The sequence below is a fragment of the Syngnathus typhle genome, linkage group LG10 (assembly GCF_033458585.1).
Source record: "Syngnathus typhle isolate RoL2023-S1 ecotype Sweden linkage group LG10, RoL_Styp_1.0, whole genome shotgun sequence".
Classification (NCBI taxonomy): Eukaryota; Metazoa; Chordata; class Actinopteri; order Syngnathiformes; family Syngnathidae; genus Syngnathus; species Syngnathus typhle.
Window position 1 is genome coordinate 10,604,673 of NC_083747.1, and position 19,796 is coordinate 10,624,468.

Below are 19,796 nucleotides of genomic sequence, written 5' to 3' on the forward strand. Positions count from 1 at the left end.
AAAACAATTATGTTGATGAATATTAAACAGCTGACCTGCCTCTATCTTCTTTTCATAGAGAAATTATGCATGCACATCTCTAAATTAAAACCACAATGTTTTTTTTTCACTGTAGTAAAGGAACTTGATAAGTTTCTCCATTTTAACACAGTGAATTAAGGATGCCTGAAGTAAGTTCACATATATGCAGCATCAATTAAAAAATAAAAAAAAACTTTGGCAGTCTAAGGATGCTAAAAAGTCCACGAGCAGTTTTTCATTGGTCGCTGGCTAAAACATTTGCTGAACAAGTGATTATAAATATGAGAGAGGCCATGAATCTAAATAGTTAAACTTGCTGCTTTGTGTTTTCTACACACGTCAGCATTTCTGCCGGGGCAGAGATCTTCTTCACTCAGACTCGGCGAAAAGTTTGGAGCATCTGGACGTCACCAAAGACATCCAATGGTGTTAGCTTGGTTCAGTGCATGAGAGGAGGCGAGTGGTGTGACAGGACGACTCACGGCTGCTTCAATTCCCTGAGCATCTGACACTTCCTGGTCACGCTTAAGTAAAATCTATTTTTGTTATTACCAGTGAGAAAATTAAATCATCACATTGAGAACAGCCAAAGGATTTGCGTTGGACCTCGGTGCTTCAGTGCGTACATCAGTAGCAACAGTGCACACCATTAAAGGGCCAAAATATACGAGGAGCGCCTCAAGGCCTGAAGCACTTGACCGAGACGACCCCCGCCGCACATCATCGTGATGGAAATCTGTACGGCGGACGCAAAGCGGATTGCCACCCCGCGGGATGCTCTATTCCCTCCATTAAATCTGGATAATCCCACATTCTCGGCTCACGGCTATCGCCTCACCTCCTTTGCTGCCCCTCCGAGATCTATTAAGCCCATCCCCCGCTTCACGTATGAATCAATTCATAATCTACTCACCTTCTGTGGAAAAGCACTTCCTGATCTGTCAAACTATATAGCGCCATCTACTGCAGAGAAGGAATTACCCGATGTCAGAGGTTTAGTTTTTGCTTTATCGTCGGTTGGTATCGTCATCCTTCACAAGTACCCGATACCTAAATACCTGGTACCTGGTATCAGTTATTGGACAATACCAGCTTGTTGATTTACGGCACCAGGGAGTTACGATTCCTGTCCGTTTACCTTAAACCTCTGTGTGTGAACATTTGTGAAATACTCTTTGTCATAATGGGATGGGATGTGATGGCAGCAGAGCATCACCAGAGACACGCGGGAGTCATTCACCCCGGGGCGACCTTCTTAGTGAGGATGAAAAGGGAAGTCAAGGGGGGACAAGTGTAATAAAGCGGAAGGGCGGCTTAAGAGACAATAAAAGTGTGGCTTGATGAAAATGTCACAAGGGGGCAAGAGCGAGGGGGGGGGGGGCACACGTCAAATGGCGAGCTGGGAGGATTTAAGGAAATATGGGGAGAGAGTTGTGAATAAGGGCAGTGTGACATCCTCACACACCACAAACACGCGTGCACCAGATGGGCCCATGCGGATTAAAAGCAGGGCGATTGCTCCTCGGCGAGCAGCATGTGAATCAAGCCAGCACAAGCTTCTGTTTTGACCGCCGCCATCGCAAAAATATGCCGGAATGTTGCACTTGAACATTGCGTCGCATGGTTACGAGCTGACACACACGACAGGCGGCTGTGTTCGAATGCTTTACGCAACAGTTATTTAAAAACACAAACCTGCCACAACACAGACTTACAGACGTATCCTCTGTGAAAAATGCCTCATATTAATTCGTCTTAACACGTCGCTTCCAGTAGTTGTGAAACTCTTCATTGTATGTGTATGGAGGACTGTATTATACTGCCCCCTTGTGGCAAAGTCACACACAACAGAAAGAGCCCCAATAAATTAACTTTGCTGCACAAACCAACTAATTGTTTGTCTTATTTAATAATGCTGTGACTATTATAGAGTGCTAGTGTAAACTCGAAACATTGATCTGCCATGTGATCACAAACACGCAAGTCTTTAACAATGACTCCGAGCACAGCATCCAAAAACCAAATGAGCAACATGCTGCTCCACCACACTTAAAGAAGAAAAATGAATTTACCTGGTAAAGCGTCACAGAGGTAGTCATGGCGGCAGCAGCAAATGGAAGAGAAAGAAGAAGACAAAACACGAGTTAGCATGTTTATTATTATTTCTATTATGTAAGGTAGCAGTTATGAGTAATAATTGGCAAGTGATCTCATAATTTTCAAATGCACGGTATGGAGTGCAATGTTTTTTTTACTGTATGGATTATTTCAAGAAACACAAAATGTGAACATCTTCCTAACCAAAATGCAACCAACGTTCGGCTTCACAAAACCTCAAATTGATAAACATTGATGACAAACCACTTGGGCACACTCCACTAATGAATCACTTTTTTTCATCAATGGATTTTCTCCTGGCTGAAGGCTCATCCACTTGATTAACTTTTACTACTATCCCGATGCTTCGCCACAATTACAACCAAAACAAAGTGTAATGACATAAAAAGCCATTTTCCTCCGTCGCGCACGCTCGCGCTGACCTTTCGGCGGCTATTTTGGTCCGTCCGGTAAAACGCACACAGGCGGGGCATTCTCTTGCTTTTGCTGGCAGCACGTAGTGGACCGTATGAAAGCTGTTTGGAATTTACAGTCCAGAGGGGCCCGAGTAAACAGAGCCAGTTTGTAAAGTCAACACGGACGAACGAGCGCAAGACAGATGACGGGAAAACAGTCTCAGTGCATTCGTGTCCTCAAAAGGGGGCCGTGTTGACGCACATGCAGTAATAAGACAAACATGAGTGAGTTGAGAAATAACCTGCTATATAAACAACACGTTTTTTAAATTATTATTTCTAGTCATCAAATGCCATTGTGAAAAGTGTCAAGTTATAATAACTGGGAGTGAATTATTGCATCACATTGAGAAACAGGGGGTAAGAAGTTTTATGTGAAGATGATTGATGAGATGTGAACGCACGTGCATCTTCCCTCTTCAGCTTCATCTAGCTTGTCGAAACTTTTAGGTGACCACAATAAAAAAAAAAAAAAAACACACTTTAATAAAACTCTGGCACGTGATCAGATCCCCAAAAGAGTCTGGATCTTTGGTAACCACATTTCCAACATATGTGGGAAGAAAAAAAATGCGAGTCATATCTCTGGAATGCACAGAACAAAAGAAGGCAGGAAAGCGAAAAGAAGCGCTGTCAAGGCCGCTTTAGCTCCGCACAAACATGCAGAGACATCACGTTACGCATCGGCTTTTAATAACACCCTCTTAACACAAATGAGCGACTGTGCTGTTGCTTCCGAACACATTTCTGACTGTGGGGCACTTTCAAATCAAAACAGCACTGAATGGGAAGAGCAGAGAAAATGTAAGCAATAAATCCAAAACGGTGCTGATTCTCAAGGCGCTAAGTCAAGTCGCGGGGGAGGCGAGTGGGAGTTGGCGTACAATAAATGAGCTCGCTTTTGGAATTGCCCTAATCTCATTTGCAACGTGCACGCCAACACGCCGGGCATTTAAACGGAGGAAGATAAGCCTCGACAGTGCAAACAATGATGAAACATGCATCCGCTCGTCGCTCATGTCGAACTACCTCCTGGTGACCCCTGATGTTTTTACCCCGGGGGAGCAAAAAAAAAAAAAAAGAAAAACCTGCTCGGTAAATAGACAACTGAACTTCTAAATCATTTTATAAACCATATCTTCTTCAGTGTACGAAACAACAAGGAAAACCTTCGTTGTTTATTATTAGGACAAACATTGAGAAAATAGATTAACATGCAAACAATGTATGACTCTGTATTCACTTGAAAATACAGACTGGGAAGGAATTAAATCCAATTATTGGACCAAAAAGACAAATATCATTGAAAAACACCAATTCAAACAAGTGCTTCCTTCCAGTGATCCACTTAAAAGGAAATATTTTCACACCTATTACAACTTGAACTGTGTATTGATCATTTAACACCTACCTTTCCTAAAATAAATAGGTCCTATACACACACGCACACACACAGAGTTAGGCTGACTAAGCTTATTAACGAGTTCAATAAGCTGATGAAGGCTGTCTAAATCATGAGTTACCGAGCACCTTTGCAGAACGGCGCTTTAATTGATCCAATAAGACCATTAAGAGTGCATGCGAGCCGCACAAAAACAAAAAGCAAATGCCCGGCTTGCATCTCCTCGGTCAGCCTCCATCGATAACGTAAAAGGGGGACACGTTGCTATTTAGACAAATGAGTCGATTAAAGGCTGTTACAAAGCGCACACGGAGGGAGTTTTTGGCAAGCTAAAAAGTGAAGCCGACTCTCAAAAGTTATCAGAGTTACGTTATGGGCGGTGTTGATAAAATCTCTGTCATGCTCAAGCACAGCCCATTTTTTTATGTAAACTGAGGTGTCCAAAGTTTGCCTTCACTAAAGTATTGACTGGATGAGCACTTTTTTTTTTAGAATCTCTTGGGCCACGTGTCAGTTGGGATCTCCGGTTTGACACTAGTGCTATAGAAGAACATTCGGGTGCATAAAAAATAAATAGGATTCTTGTTGAAACACACAGAAAACCCTCGGAAGAAGACAGGTTTGGTTGGACAGGGCTGTGATTCCAGGAACTTGTCCAAAAAAACAACATCAAAATAAGCAAATGTTCCGCCTGCACCACTTAGCATCACCCAAACTGCTCCGGGGCGTCATTAAAGTTTGATTCCATCTAATTCCAATTTTTGAGAGCGGGAAACGTTATATTTACCCAGCTGCTCTTCATCCTCGGGTGACGCATTAAACGTGAATGTGGGATTTTGAAGGGGCGGACAACCCACGTCCAAAGCTCGACATCCCATCAGCCCGGTGGCCATAAACCATCCAGGGGAGCGGACACCAAATGAGAGTTATGGAGCTTCGCTGCCATCCATCTGCCTTAGCTAACTCCGTCCGAGCGCGGGAAACCAACCGTGTCGGCTCCCGTGCACACGGAGCAAGAGGCCGTAAAGTCAATACCGTTTCCATCAATGAAATAGACTGCCTGAGTCCGAGGGCTCTTTATGGCGGAGGGAGTCGCACAACGTGAGGGTGCCAATGTGTCTTGGGTCAGCTCCGCCTCGCTAAGGAGGACTCGAGTTGAGACCGAGACTTGATAGCGATAGTCGTGTGCCGGGGAGGCCGGTGGAAGGTGCTGCTAGCTTTAAGTGTTTTACGGTTCATCACGTGGGTTTGGGTTAAAGAAGAGCCAGGCCCAATTCTGAGAAGCCGCTCCATCAAGACCAATTGTTAAAAGATGAACCAGGAAATGTATGAATCAGTCAATGAATTTTAGACACTCCCTAACATTTAGCTAGACATTGTTAACCTTATGTACCGACATGGACAAACGTCAAAGAACAATTCTCATGGAAATAACTCCCACAAGGAATAATTAACAAATCAAAATCAGGCATATCTTTGGGGTGCCCTTGACACTGCTGTTAAGTGTCAATAGCCCCAAAATATCAACAAGCCTTCTCCATCTTAGAAACGATGCTACTGTTTTAATTCAAGAGGACCAGTGATACCCACAAACGAGGAAAATAAGTTCCTGTGTCCTCACTACAAGATTTATGGGGTCCTTGGCCCGCACGTAATCCTGCTACGGTCATGAAAGCAACCCTTCCCGAGGCTTTTACACGGCATTGTATATTGGCAGCGACTATGAAGCATAACCTGCTGGCAAGTTAATCCAAGCTAAAAACGTAGCAGAGGTTACTGTTGGGAATAAACACGGCATGCCGGCAAATTGTTGTTGCACCGATGGAAATTTCGGGATCAGCGCACGGGATAATTAAAAGTGAGTTTAGTTGCGCTTGCTGAAGACGCCGCATCTATTTATGGCAGACCTCTGCTTCTTCGGGTTGTTGTGGGTATGGCTCTCGCCTGAGGGAAGATTTAGGACATGCCGGAGGGCCCGACGTCTGCTTCGAGGTCTCTCCGGTGGAGCCCGAGCAACAGACAAGTTTCGACTTTCTTTGTTATTAAATGGCGCTTTCTCATCTCTCCCTTGATGCAGATCAAGATAAGCGCTAGCAAAAAGACGATACAACGGATCGACCCTTTCAGTTGTAGTCGTGATGACAGTGAACAATCTTTCGGCCGAGGTGAAATTGAAGCACTGGTGTCCTTGGATGATCTGACATCTACTTTGAAAGAATGTGGAAGCAGTCTCCACGGAATGTTGATGTTTTAGCTCGGCTGTTTGAACAATTGATGGAGGATCATGCCCTTCTCAGCAACATTGCAAAAAATGAAATATGACTGACTTTTACGAGGAACGTTTTGGTCTCAATTTGTGCTTCTGAAACCATTTCATGCTCAACTAATCCTACCCAAGGCTAGCTGTTTGCGGCTGCTCATGCTAAGCTAGGGTAACTGCACAGTATCTTTGCAAAACATTGGAACCACTCTATAATAATGGTTCCCACAAAAGGGATGAACTCTGCTTGTTGAGGATGAACTCCAACGCAGCTTGAGATCCTTGAGGGGTTTTGAGGACAGAATGAAGTGGTTCACACACACGCACATGCACACACACACACACACACACACGCACGCACGCACGCACAAACACACACACACACTCTACTAGTTTAAATAGGATCCCTTGAATTCGTTTCTAAAAAGCTGATTCATTCATTCACTAATAATAATAATAATAATAGTGTGCTGCGCCATGACCCAAGGGGCATCCCACATACTATGAATCTTTTGAGATATTACACAATTAGGTCAAGAAGGAAGCCAGATTGCCTCCTGGGGAATTGAATATCAATGCAGATATGTAAATCTTGCGCCTTCCTTCTCTCGGATGCTTTTGCACTATTAAATATTAACGCGGGATAGCGACGGCGGCTTAGGCTAAAACAAGAGAAATATTATAGAAAGAGTGTCGCATTAAGTCGGTGGCCTCAAGACGGTCACACATAGCCTCTGTCGAGTTAACCGCGTTTGGTCGATTAGGCGCAATTAGGCAGGATTATGAATCATTCCTGAGATAAAAACTGCCCATTTTTGACATGCAATCAACACTTGTTGGAGATAGTTTTTATTTGCAGTTCTTAACACCAATGAATCATATTTTGTAGAATTTCAAGAAAGTGAGGAAGAAACGAGTTCTGTGCAAAAGGCCTCGACAGCTAAGTCCCAAAATGTTTTGCCGGTGTCTCGTAATATGGATGAAGCATTGCATCAGCATCGGATAATCATTCAGATAAAAAGGCAGCGATTGGCAGCCCGCGCCTGCTTCATCACAGCTTGCGGCTTGAAATTGTTCACGTCAGAGCGAGACAGAAAGCTTAACGACAACAAAAGAGGCCAAAGATTAGCCAAATGTCAACGTCTGGAACTCCTCTGCCTCGTCTTCTATTTTCCTTATTACGCCACATCTTGAGGCATAAATTGAATTTTGAGATTATTGGAACCATCTTTTCTACCCACCATTCCCCAACTTCTGGTTCCACTTTGCTCCAATATTTGATTAATTAATCTTAGGAGGAAAAAAAACAAGAAAGCAGAAAGGAAGCCAAGGAAGGGTGTTATTAGCCACTGTTGGAGCTAAACTTTTATTCTTGAAGGGGGGCATGGGTTGGCCTTGGCTATCTAAAGGGGTTCACAATTTATTTTTATTTATTTTCTACAATTCAGAAATTACTGATAAACATTCAAAAAATGCTCGAAAATAATCATAAAATACACAAGAGTCAATTATCCGGCCCTGCAAAGTTACACATTACAACAAAAGTCGAAATAAAAAGATTCATCACGCCCCTCCACCACACCACTCAAAATGTTTTATCTTTCTGTTGTAATGTCAAACAAATTCTAACAGTACACAGTTAAATGTTCTGCTCGTTATTCATATCGGGGTTTTTTGTAAGCGTGAAGGGAGCAAAAAACATTGACTTAATTATATATCTATGGAATTAATCGGTTGATTAATCAGTTGTCGGAATTATACATGCTCCGCATTTTGCATGCAAATGAGCGCATCACACGGCAACCAATCGCTATCGTCTTGGCCATGTGTCGGCTAATTTCCTCAACCGCCCGCCGCCACGGAGTCGGTCAAAAGTGCAGCGATCGATGGCATCTGCCGTTTGTCGGCCAAACGTGATCGTGCCGACGTTTGATGTGCGCAGTTCAGGCTGTCAATAAGCGAGCTCGCCGTGACACTTTTCTTATCAGTCAACATGCTTGATTAGAGGCGACGTCATGAAAGGGAAGGCCCTTCTGTCGTTTGTCATTCTTTATGTTGTAAGAGGGGCCTTACGGGAATTACAGCTGTTAATTGTGGCGAGCGCTCAGTCTTGAGAGGGCAGGTAGTATGCGGAGAAGGTAGCACGAGCTGAACGCTATTGGTTTGTTTTGTTTCAGGACAATTTGTGTTAATTCAGCTTCCGACATCCACCCCAAGCCATTAATGCTACTTGAGGCCTGATACTTTAAACTTTCACCCCTTAACCGCTAAATCCAAACCTCTGTGTAAAATGAAAATACAAGTCTTCTAAAGAAGAACCCAATAGCCAGGTGTAGAAAACAAAATTTTAAAAAATCATAACAGAATCAAGCTGCCCTCCTTTCTCAAATGCTGTGGGTGCCTAACTGTCAATCAAACGCCAGTGCTACGACCCAGAATAAAACGATGCTACTCCGTCGAGAATTTTTTTTATGGATTGTCTACATACAACTACATGTTTCAGGCACTAAAATATATTTGGGTAAAGCCTCCGGAGGCTGTGATATATCCCACCGGGCTGTCACGGGAGTTTCCCATGCGTGACAATGAGGCGCTCTAAAGTGCCAGCCCAGAGCCTTGGTCCACATGCGAGATGTCAGGTGGGAACTTGTGTTAGTCATTTCTGCCCTCCCCTTGCTCTACCAGCAGACTCTGCGTGACGCGCATGCACTCTATGCCAACAATGAGCCGCTCTAAACAACCACAACTTGAATATAACTGTGTGAATAATATCAATGAATAGATATTTTTTGGGGGGGATGTCAAAAATGCAGAAATTTGGTGTTTATATGTCTCAGATGGGCAAACGATAATAACAAAAGTGACCTTTCAAATATTACTTTAAACATTGGCCGTACAGTCAATGTCCGAAGATGGCCGATGGTTTAACTCTCCAAAGGATAACTTTCATCATTTCCTGTGCAAAAGCGTCGAAATGTTCTTCACTTTCAGGCACTTCTGATGAGCACACACCGGAATCAAAGGCGTGACACAAAATGAAGAGCGAGTAAGTCGGCGCCGAGCACAGTGGGAATTTCAAGGGCGCCGACCCGTTTCTTTTAACCCGAGATTGAGCTACGTTGGCGTGCTCATGACAAGCAGTCTGTCTAAAAAAAAAAGAAATAAGCCTCCTCCATGAAGTGTTTCATTCGACGAGCGCCCCCCCCTCCATTGAAAGCCTGTTTTAATGAATTGCCATGACGCTTGAATAAATGAGCTGCCGCCTATGTTATTTTCCACGCTCATCAATATTCATGTCGCACAAACATCCAGCATCCAACCCCTTAATTATGAAGCGTTCCATTTTAAAACACGCAAAAAGGAGCAACGTCGGCTTATCGGATTTCGGGCCTAACTGGTGATTTCGCACACATGCCGGGGAAAATTGTTTAAGACCCCCCCCCCTCCCCGAGAGAAGCATCCACTTTTTGATTAGTGCACAAACAAGCAGCTTGGAAGCAGAAACATGATTTCACACTATTTCAAATGTATTCCATGTATAGGCCAAGTGTCAATGTGAACTTGTGACATCATCATGAGTCGAGTTGAGTACTCGGATGATGTTTGTTTTGGGAAAAAAAGTTGTACCTTTCACGCAGAATTGCTATCACCTTAGAAGCCAGAAAATGTCGGATTGGACTTCACAAGGGGCTTAAGCCTGCTAGCTCCATCTGATTGGCTGACATGCAACCACAACAAGAAAAAAGCTCAAGCTAATTGTTGCTCGCTAGGGGGTCTCAGCAACAAAAGCAGCTATGATGTCATCCCCGTGGAATGATCACTCCAACCCTTCTTTCTACTTGTCGTGATATTTCCCAGGGCCCGTTGCTCTAATATGTGGCTTGCAGTGTCAGGCCCATGCTGAGGCGGCTCAGCTTTTTTTGTTTGCATATGTAAGCACCCCCCGCCCCCTTCGTACCCCCTCTCCGCTTCTCTCGGATCAGACAGTAAAACAAAGAGCATCTTTGTCCGCTGTGTCCATTGGACGCTGACAGGCGCAGACGAGAAAACGGTGTCGGGTCGTAACGAGCGCATTTGCGTCGCTGGGCGACATCTCCGCCAGGACACAAAGCAGGCAGTGGACCCGTCTCGTCATCTCGACCAGTCTGTGCCTGGTGTTTATCTTTCCTCTGGCAGAGACTGGATTGTTTTAACAGCTTGTCTTATCCTTCCGCCCATGTCTATCCAAATGTCGCGTTTTGGCCACAAATGAGAAGACAACGGACTTTATCAAAAGGGTTCAGACGGCTGATAAGATGTCAGACGGCTGGAGGCAGAAACAAGCAGAACAGGCGTCTGCCGTAAACACCAACTAGAGTCACAGCCCCTTTTACGCTAACCGGCTCATACTAATTAAATTTGAACTAAAACAAAAAAATCGAGGGAAATAAAAACCTACAAATTAAACTGATTTAAACTAACTTAATTGAGAAAACCAAAAGTCAAAACGTAACAATAAAAACAGCCATAATTAATCTAACCTTGCTAATTACGCAACACCGTGCTAGCATTTTAGCGAGATTTGCAGGCAAATAATTTCAAGGTAAATTTAACAAGCCTTAAATGTTTTTGCGTGGAGAGAACACAAGCATTTACTGAAACTGAAAATCCTCTCATACCATATTATCAAATCTGCATTTTCTGACTCTTTAACCAAATCAATCGATTTCAGCGTATCTTGGCAAAGACATTTTTGTACGCTGCCGTGATTACCACTGTGGAAAATAAGCCGTTTTAGCGCAGAGGCCAGAAATAATAGTAGAGTTCGTGTCGGAACATCTGGCTGCACGCACACAACATCTGGTCATCTACCTCAGCTCATGAGCCGGCCGCCCACCATTCCATTAAAAAAAAAAAAGGCCTGAGAGCATCCATTAGCCAATTTAGAGGCAGTACTCAACTTCCTTATCCTCGCACCGACTTTCAGTCATACCGGCCAGGAAGCAAATGGAGCACTTTGCTGGCCGGCGTAATCGTAACGAAAGATGACAACGATGTTTTGGCGTGGGTGTGGCAGGCAAGCCGGCGTGAACTTTGCTGACAGCCTCAGTTACCAAATCATCCGGCGGGAGGTTGGAAAGGCTGACGAACGGGCGCTTGAACTCTTCCCAATGAACGTTCAAAGATGAGAGGACAGTTGACGTAACGATAAGTTTGACAGCAAGGGTCAGGACATTCCGTGAAGTCGGGAAATTTACGGGAATATACTCAATACCAGATAAGGATGAGACCATTTCTTGGAAGGGGGGGACTGTCCACCATTCTACAACGTTTAGCGTTTTCGCGTCATCATGGATGGTGGAGGTAATCAAGCGTTCTCACTGCCCTTTAAGAACAAAAGTGAAGTTGGCAAAGCGGTCACATTTCAGGGAGGGATTAGGTAATCTATCGACCAACAATCAGCACACCGCCGCGCCCGCCCCCGGAGTAAATAACCTGAGTGTCAGCTCGACCACAGGGAAAAAAAATTGCCTCATTGATTTACGCTGCCACATTTCCATCTGCGCTGTGGAAAAATTTGCCCCCGGAACGACTTAAAAGTAGGAATCGGACGGTGGTCAGATCAAATCAGGTTCCTTGTCTTTCAGTGTGTGCGTGTTGCTGAGTCATGGTCTTTCCTGTGCTGAAAGGGTGAAGCATGTCTTGCAGCGCTGACTCAAGAAAACGCGCCGCAATCAAACAAGCCCAAGCAGACGTGTCTTTTCATGCCTTCCTGCGCTCGCTATATGAGCAGTCTGTACTGCCCACAGAGGAAAAAAAATAAATTTTCCTTTAAACGACTCACCGGTAAGGAAGCTACACCAATTGTGTCCTCCATTTATTTTGCTTCGTATCGAAACTAACATTATGCGAGCTGCTTCGATTGGCCGAGAATCAAATCGGCTGCGTCCACACCCACAACGGCGCAAACGTGCATTTCAAACTGTTCGTACGCAGTTAGACTGCACTTCGGGCTCAAAGTAGGGCTCAATGCGCTAAAAAAAATGTCTGACCCTCTCCACTATATACAAAAAATTGAGCACCTTTACTAGCATCAGTTGTTGGTTTGCTAGCTCAGATCATGTAGAATTAAAAAGAAAAAAAATCAAATCTTGGCAGAGTTATGCCACCAACAATTTGAGAAGTTTTTGCAATCCTGCCAAATAACAGAAGGCCCTCTGGCGAAGGTGATAACCTCCTGAACGGCGCGCTATATTGTGTTGACGGAACTTTCTTATCACTTTACGAGACGGCTTAAAGTGGAGAGTGGACACAATCTATTGGACAAAGAGCAACTGGAACTCTATTAAACGTGCAAGGTTATCAATGCTGATCTCTAGCACATTTTCAACTCGACCCCCCCCCTCAAAATAAGCATTGGGATTACGAGGTGGACAAAAAAGACGGACAGAATGCGGAAGAGAGAAAGAGATTGGAGTGATGAACGATTACAAAGTTAAGGAGCGGTGATTTACAGGTCGCCTTTAGTTAAAGAACGCAGAATGTTTCTCCACGCCGGCACATGACTCATAAATCTCCGTCGCTTTCCGTGTGTAGTCCAATAAAAGAAGGCCGGAGGGGACGGTGGGGGAGAGGGGGGCAAACCACCGAGAAGTGCTGAGTGGACACTTTGGCGGCGTCAATACCGGGCGGCGGTAAACTCTTGATCCCCTGTATTGTTTTTGTTTTAGATGGGAACGGCTGCGAGGTGAACTTTGACCCCGATAAAGAGCACTGATGATGCTGACTCAACTTCCTGTTTCCTGCCTCCAGATATGAGAAAGTGAATCCCACATCCTGCTGCTCGGGGTTGTTTGATGAGTCGGCTGTCGAATGACAAGCACCAATAGTGTTTTTTTTCCTTATTTGGCAAATCATGGATGCACATAGGTGACGTTTATTGCTGAGCACTAAATCAAATTCAAATCGGCATTGCAATTTTCAAAAGGGAAAGACGGAAATCAAAATCCTTCAGCTTCATTTCAGTCGGACAGTAGGCTCATTTTACACTTCTAAAACATAACAGAGTACAATATGATCTAACGATTTTAAAATGTAATTGGAGTTTGATTCAGTTGGATTACGATTCAAGTTACGGCTGTAGCTTTTGTCATGTTGATTAACATACAACAGCATGTAAAAGCTCTCAAACGCTCAACCTATCCAAGTGAATGAAATTCAAAACATCAGTGAAGTCAAAACGATTATATCTAGTGTACATCTCGCTTAAAAGACGATTTGATACGATTCTCGATACGTACGATCGGCAAAAGCATTCAGCTTCACAAAAATTGCATCCTCCCTTCTTTGTTGGGTAACGACTAAACCGCCATCCCGGTTCATCTGCATATAAAACTCCTCTCATTGTCAAGGACACATTCCGAGCTGCGGTTGCCACGGCAACAGTCTTGTTTATGCCCCATATGTCTTTCCTGCCTCCCACTACCGACGCAGCTACGAGATGACCCTCTTTCCCTGCAGCACGGTCCTAATCTCGACACTTTGAGGTGACTCTCGTCACGCTAAAAATACACCTTCGGCATATGTGCACTTGTGCAGGCAGGGACCAACTTGTCTGTTTGTTTTTTACCTGCACCAACATGCACACTGCCAGAAGTATTTTTACATCCTAATCCCGACATTCCTGTTGTTTACGTTAACGTCATCATCTTCTACAGATGTTAGCAGCGTCTCACTGTGTATGTTGATTTAAAAGGAAATAAAAAGTAATAATGCAGTGCCTTTCTGTGTATTATATAGATAGCAGACAAGACTTAAGACGAAACTTGCGTTGCTTGTCTTGGCCACGTTTTAACTGGACGTGTTGTACAAGGCGAGAAGATGATGAAAGTCTAGATTACAATGTGAGTGAGTCAGCGAAGGCTTCGAATCTGCAATCCTGGCGGCTCATCCTCGCCAGGTCAGCTCACTTTCGTCCGGGGCGGGATGACGCCGAGTTGGACCGACATGAAAGAAAACGATCCGTCTCCCTCCTTTGCGTTTTTTTTTTTCTCTCCAATGCGCTTCGGCGAGTGCAAACAGAACAAGATGCGGGGCGGATGAAAGCGGCAAGGCAAGAGAGCGATATGGAGAAGGACAGACTCGGGGGGCGAAGGTTGGGGTGGGGGGTCTGATAGAAACGACATGGCAGTGATGTGAAATCCACAGCGAGACGTGTGCAATTGGATTGGAGAGGAGCATATACACTCCCTCCATCGTGTCGCCCGCTCATGAATTATTCATGTCAGCCATGATGTCGGGGAGCTTTATCAGCGGGCGACCACCCTCCGAGGTAACTCCAACTCATGTGAACACCGGGTCACGATTTATCCACAGCACGAGTTAATTTGTCCCAAAAAAATAAATAAATACTGGCATCTAGAATTCATGTCAATATCATTCAGCCAGCATGAGTCATGTGGTTAGGAGTTCTAATAGGTCGTCATTAGTTGTACAGTGGCGGAAAAAATATGAGGGACTTGTCACGCATCAAATTCTGCTGGTACAAAAGAGTAAGACTATAAAATAATATCCACGTCGTATTCAGCTCTAGGTTCTCAATTCAGAATCCCCATAGAGACGCTCGCTCAGTGTGATTCACACACCCAGTGAAATAGATCCTCCTTTTAAATTTACTCCTTTACTTGAAGCCTTTGTCTAAAAAAAGCACGGAGCTCTTTTTTTTTTTTTTTTGTGTAGAGTCCTGGAGTCACAGGATGCAGGAAACGTTTACCTACTCCAGGCTCTAAACGTGAGAGTAAGTGATTTTGGGAGATTGTTGTCACATGTGGGACCTGGCCATACTTATGCCGAATTTAAATGCCTTGAAGGCTTTTCTTTGTCAGAAAATGCTTCTCTGTCTTTCATCGTCTGTTCATTTCAAGTACACAAGAGATTGTTGTGTACAAGAGAACCATTACTTGCCATAAATTCCTGCATATCCTTCCAAGCTCCATGAAGCTTCCCTTACCCCTTTTATTCACTCTGAAAAAACATTTGCTTGCCACTCAAACTTGTTTCCGAAGAATACGAACACAGGAGATTGTTGTCACAGCAAGAAAATCCTATCTACAAAGATGTACACTTGTTTGCGTTGACTGAGGTCAGCACTCAACCGTGTGTCGTTGCGGCAACAACCAGACACGGAGTCATTTGAGAATGCCAAACTTTGAAATGTCGAGCCATGCGGACTTTGTTTTTTTAATAAAAGGAAATATCCAACAAAATGTTCACTTAGAATTCAAAAGCGGAACCTCAGCACATGCGCAAGAGTTGAATCATCGAAGGCAATTTCATCCTCATCTTGTCTGAACGGGGTTAATCATGTCACCTTTGCGCTGCTGTCTGTGGGGCGGGCAGCGGCCTTGTTTTAGCCTACTCTAAGTTTATCTGGCATTAAGAATCCCCTGTAGGAATCACCATGAGGCCACCATGGAAGGTTGAGAAGTGCGGAGCCAACAATGCAACACACTGTCACACACGTAAAGGTTAGCGCTGCTTAGCGCAGAACCGGCAGTACACGTGACATTTCAGAAAATCTTATGAGACTCCAGAAGGAGTGTGATGTACAAAGTACTTTTTCAGGTTTTTGCTTTTTCATTTGAGCAAGAACAATAAAACACCATCATGTTCACATTTTAGGCTCAATACATTTTTTTTTTGGCAAAAAATGTATGAATACGAGAGATTGTTGTCACAAGCTGGACAGAGCAATTACATGCCAGAAATTCCTGCAACATCTCTTGCCGGTTTTAGTCTTGTCAATCAATTCGAGTGTGTTACTAATTTTGTGAATTGAGTTTCCAGATTAAGTGAGCATGTTTCAATTCATTATTTTATTTCACCGTCTTGGTTTAATGTGAACATTTGGGAGAGTGTACTAAAAAAACTTCCTTTCATCTTGCAGTGATGGAGGTTTTCATCTATGCTGTTTGCCCAGCAGCAAGGTTTGTGTTGTTACTTTCCACACAAATGAGTGTAGTGAGCCAAAGGGAGCTAAGAAATCAGAAAAAAAGAAAAAGAGCGCTGTCCACCAAAACAAACGAGAGCCGAGTGTTTTGGAAGGCGAGTGAGGGCTCTTGATATAGACGAGCTGCCATCGGCTGGGCGGGCCAGCACCAGTGACGGCCGACTTGGCCCGGTGACAGCAATCGCCATTCAAATTCATGCCAACGTGCCGCTTCCAAAGCGCATCCCAGTCTGGCCGCCACATTCTGCTCGGACCCACTGAATGGGTGTGAAGGGCTGTTGCCAGGGCAACCCAGAATACAGATCGACTCGAAACTGAACATAAACATACACTGAATAATTTCCATAGAAAAAAATTGACATAGCCATGCTAGGAAAACTTTTTCATGGGGAGATTGTTGTTATTGTAGCCAGCACGCGCTAGAAATTCCTGCGTCTTACATTCTTTCATTCTCTTCATCATGGCTTTTGCTTCTCTTCTTCCACTTCTATAACTTGGGTATCTAATTCAAATCAGCCTTCCATCTTGCAACTTAAAGCCCAAAAATTCTCGTCAAATTTAGGATGCAAGAAATTCCTGCAGATCTTCTCATGCTCACATTGAAAGTAGAAAATTTCTTAAACAGGGTCGTGTACATTTTATATCCCCTGAAAAAGGTTTCATTGACTCCAGTCAGCAGATAGTCTAAAGTCCTAAAGTCCCCGCTTGGTAGGTAAACAACACGCATGCACACTGACACAAGCATTCACATTTAATTGCACACATCTGTTACCGCCTCCCCATTCTGCTGTAATCAGCTTTTCAGAGCACGTCGACTGCAACCGTAATGGAGAACATCGAGGCCGAAAAACTGAATCATTGCGTGACATTATATCTCCTCTCCCTTCCCATGCGTCATTGTCGAGAGAGAAAAGCTAATTAGCCAAAGTAGCTACTCTTCCAGTTGCCGCTGCTACCGACCGGTCAGGACCCGCCATCGGTTACCAGGCAGACCAAACCTATCGATAGCAGATGCCTCGGGGACTGCGGGCGCACAGCCAACTCGTCAATAATGGCGATCCATCTCTCTGCCTCCAACTCGCGAAGAACTAATGTGACCTTTTGTCTAACAAGCACAAATCAAATTCTTTACATTTCACAGACAGAAATGGTAGAAAGAGCCTTTGTTTGAGTTAACAACAGCCTCTTTTAACACATTCACTGCCAGCCCAGTTAAAATTGATATTTGACTTCTATAGCCGTCAACGGCTGTGAATGAGTTAACCACTCTGCACTGGGTCTGAGCTACAGGTCATCAGAAGAAGCTCAGGTGAGTCGGGATGAGCTCATTACAGTACAGCGGCTGGCCCACCTGACCAGCGAGATCCTCTCTTGACCACGGCACCAATTTAACGGCGAGACGGATGGCCCGGCTTAATGTGTAAATTGTCTAATTGGATGATTTGCATGACTCTGATATGGACCACACTAAACGCAGAGTAGATGTGAGAGAGATTGCGCAACTTCCAGTTTGGAAGTGTACATTTTGGGTGTCCTTTATTTTCCCCCTCAGTGGATCTTATCAAAAAATACAGATTCTCACTTTCCGCACCCCCCCCCAACAAAAGAGAGCGTGGAGGAAGAGGTTGGCCTAGATGCAAGCAAGCAGCACAGTATGCGAGCCCCCCAAGCCGGCGGGTGGGCGCTGCTCTGCTTTTATGGCCGCCTAATTGGTCAGAAAACAACACGGGCAAGTCGGCCTAAGGGGGAGGGGCCATGAGGGGCGGGCTAGCCTGGCTCGCTGTGTCTTTTCACTTCTTGAATCGTGCCTGTAGTTCTTGTGGTGTTTTTTTCTTAAGAATTCTGTCCTTGTCTCTAGGCCTTGCTCGGGCATGTGATTCGACCTACAATGGAGGAGGAGCCACATCAGGAACTAAACAAAAAACAAAATCAAACAATTAATGTGGTTGCTGAAAGATTTGGACTTTCTCGAGTTCTAGGCGGGGCTCGAGCATTCTGCCAAGGTCATGCTACTCCAACCGACAGCATCAGGACATCAGACCGCAATGCTATTGCTAACCGAAATGCTATTGCTAATACCCCAAAACTAAACCACATTGCCAAATGAGCATTTCTTTTCCACCGTTTTCAGCACCGGCAAGCAAATAGCCGTTAATTATCCAAGCGCTTACAAAGGAGGTTTCAGTGATCGCTGGGTGTATTTGCTCATTATTACGGCAATTAGGCAGCTAATCAAATGACGGCAGCGGGCGCTCATTAAAGAGTTCTTCCTTCAAGGTCGGACGGCCAAAAAAAGGACCCGTTTGGTCGCTATCCCGAGGTCTTTAAACGCGATTAATGAGAGCTGCTGATTGGCCATCGATCCCATCGGATGCTCGGGTGGCTCACGAGACGCGTTATTAGCTAGCCTAGGCTCATTATTAGGTACACATGCTCGAGCTAATTAAGCTTTTGGGGTTTCATCTTCACTTTTTGTGTCATTCACCTCTTCTAGGCTGCGCGTGACCCTGGTAGGATCTCATCGGTCTGAATGACGACTGTGTTGTGACATCTGACCACAACATTGTTAAGCTTTTGACCTACAATGGACAACCCTCGAGGCTATGTTGTCGCTTGGGTTCTAGGACAGGCTCAAGTCGGATGCTTTCCCCTGTTGGCGGGTTGTTTTTCTTTTTCTGTGGCTTTTCCTTTTTAATCCGTTTGACATTGCATTTTTTTTTTTTTTTTAGAATGCACAAGAGACAGTGTTGGACTTTTTTTTTTTAATGAATTCTTGGCAGTGCTCGAGCATGCTGAAACTCTCAATGAGTGTGTTTTTTACGTTTTTCACCTTTTGATCACTGTTGTTTATTGAGAACACATTAATGCTGACTCTCGACTTTTCTCTTGGGTTCTTGGCCCTGCTTGAGCATGCTGCTACAGCCTGATAGTCCTCTCGTCACAAAGTGTAAAGAAAAGGAACCCCATCAAAAAAATGTGGCTTCATCTTAGCCCAAAGGCTGGAACGCTATCAAACGTGTTGTTTTGGAGCCCGATGGCGAGTCTTCAGACACTTTGGGTGGTGGGGGTTTAGGGGGGCGGTCTATGCACAATGACCCCATTATGCCAGCAAGAGACACCCCCTCTCAAGAAATTGGCTTTTGCGTGGAACTTATTGCAACATCGCATCTTGCTGGGGGAGAAAATCTTGGTGATGAAATCTGAGCTGCACCTATATGCCTTAGAAGACTTTCTTCGGGGTTTTTTCTTTTAAAAAGGAAATGACGCAAAAAAAAAAACCTTAGGCTAGAATGGCAAACATGAGGGGGGGCTGCAAGTTGGAAAAAAAACACTGCCGATGCCTGATTTCAAACGCTAAAGTTTGAGGGAGGAGTGTGGAAGAAACAAAGGGAAGAACATCTGCAATTTGTTGAGTGGGACTCGTCACCAGGAAAAAGGCTGCAAGCTGCTTACGTTACGCAACGCTTTCAACACCGCAATCCGTGGAAGATGAAGTGGAAAAAAACAAAACACAAATGTGGTTGTTTTTTTCATATCAGAGAATGTTCACCT

The 19,796-nt window shown here is 44.4% G+C and overlaps 1 protein-coding gene and 1 long non-coding RNA gene across 4 annotated transcripts in view; one reads left to right on the forward strand and one right to left on the reverse strand.

Moving 5' to 3' along the window:
- Positions 1-19,796, reverse strand: part of LOC133161437 (mannosyl-oligosaccharide 1,2-alpha-mannosidase IA) — a 64,223-nt gene that overhangs the window by 41,095 nt on the left and 3,332 nt on the right. The window lies entirely within an intron of this gene.
- On the forward strand, positions 11,757-14,012 carry LOC133161558 (uncharacterized). Its single transcript, XR_009716093.1, has 3 exons — positions 11,757-11,835; positions 11,926-12,082; positions 12,967-14,012. It is a non-coding gene; the product is annotated as an uncharacterized LOC133161558 (long non-coding RNA).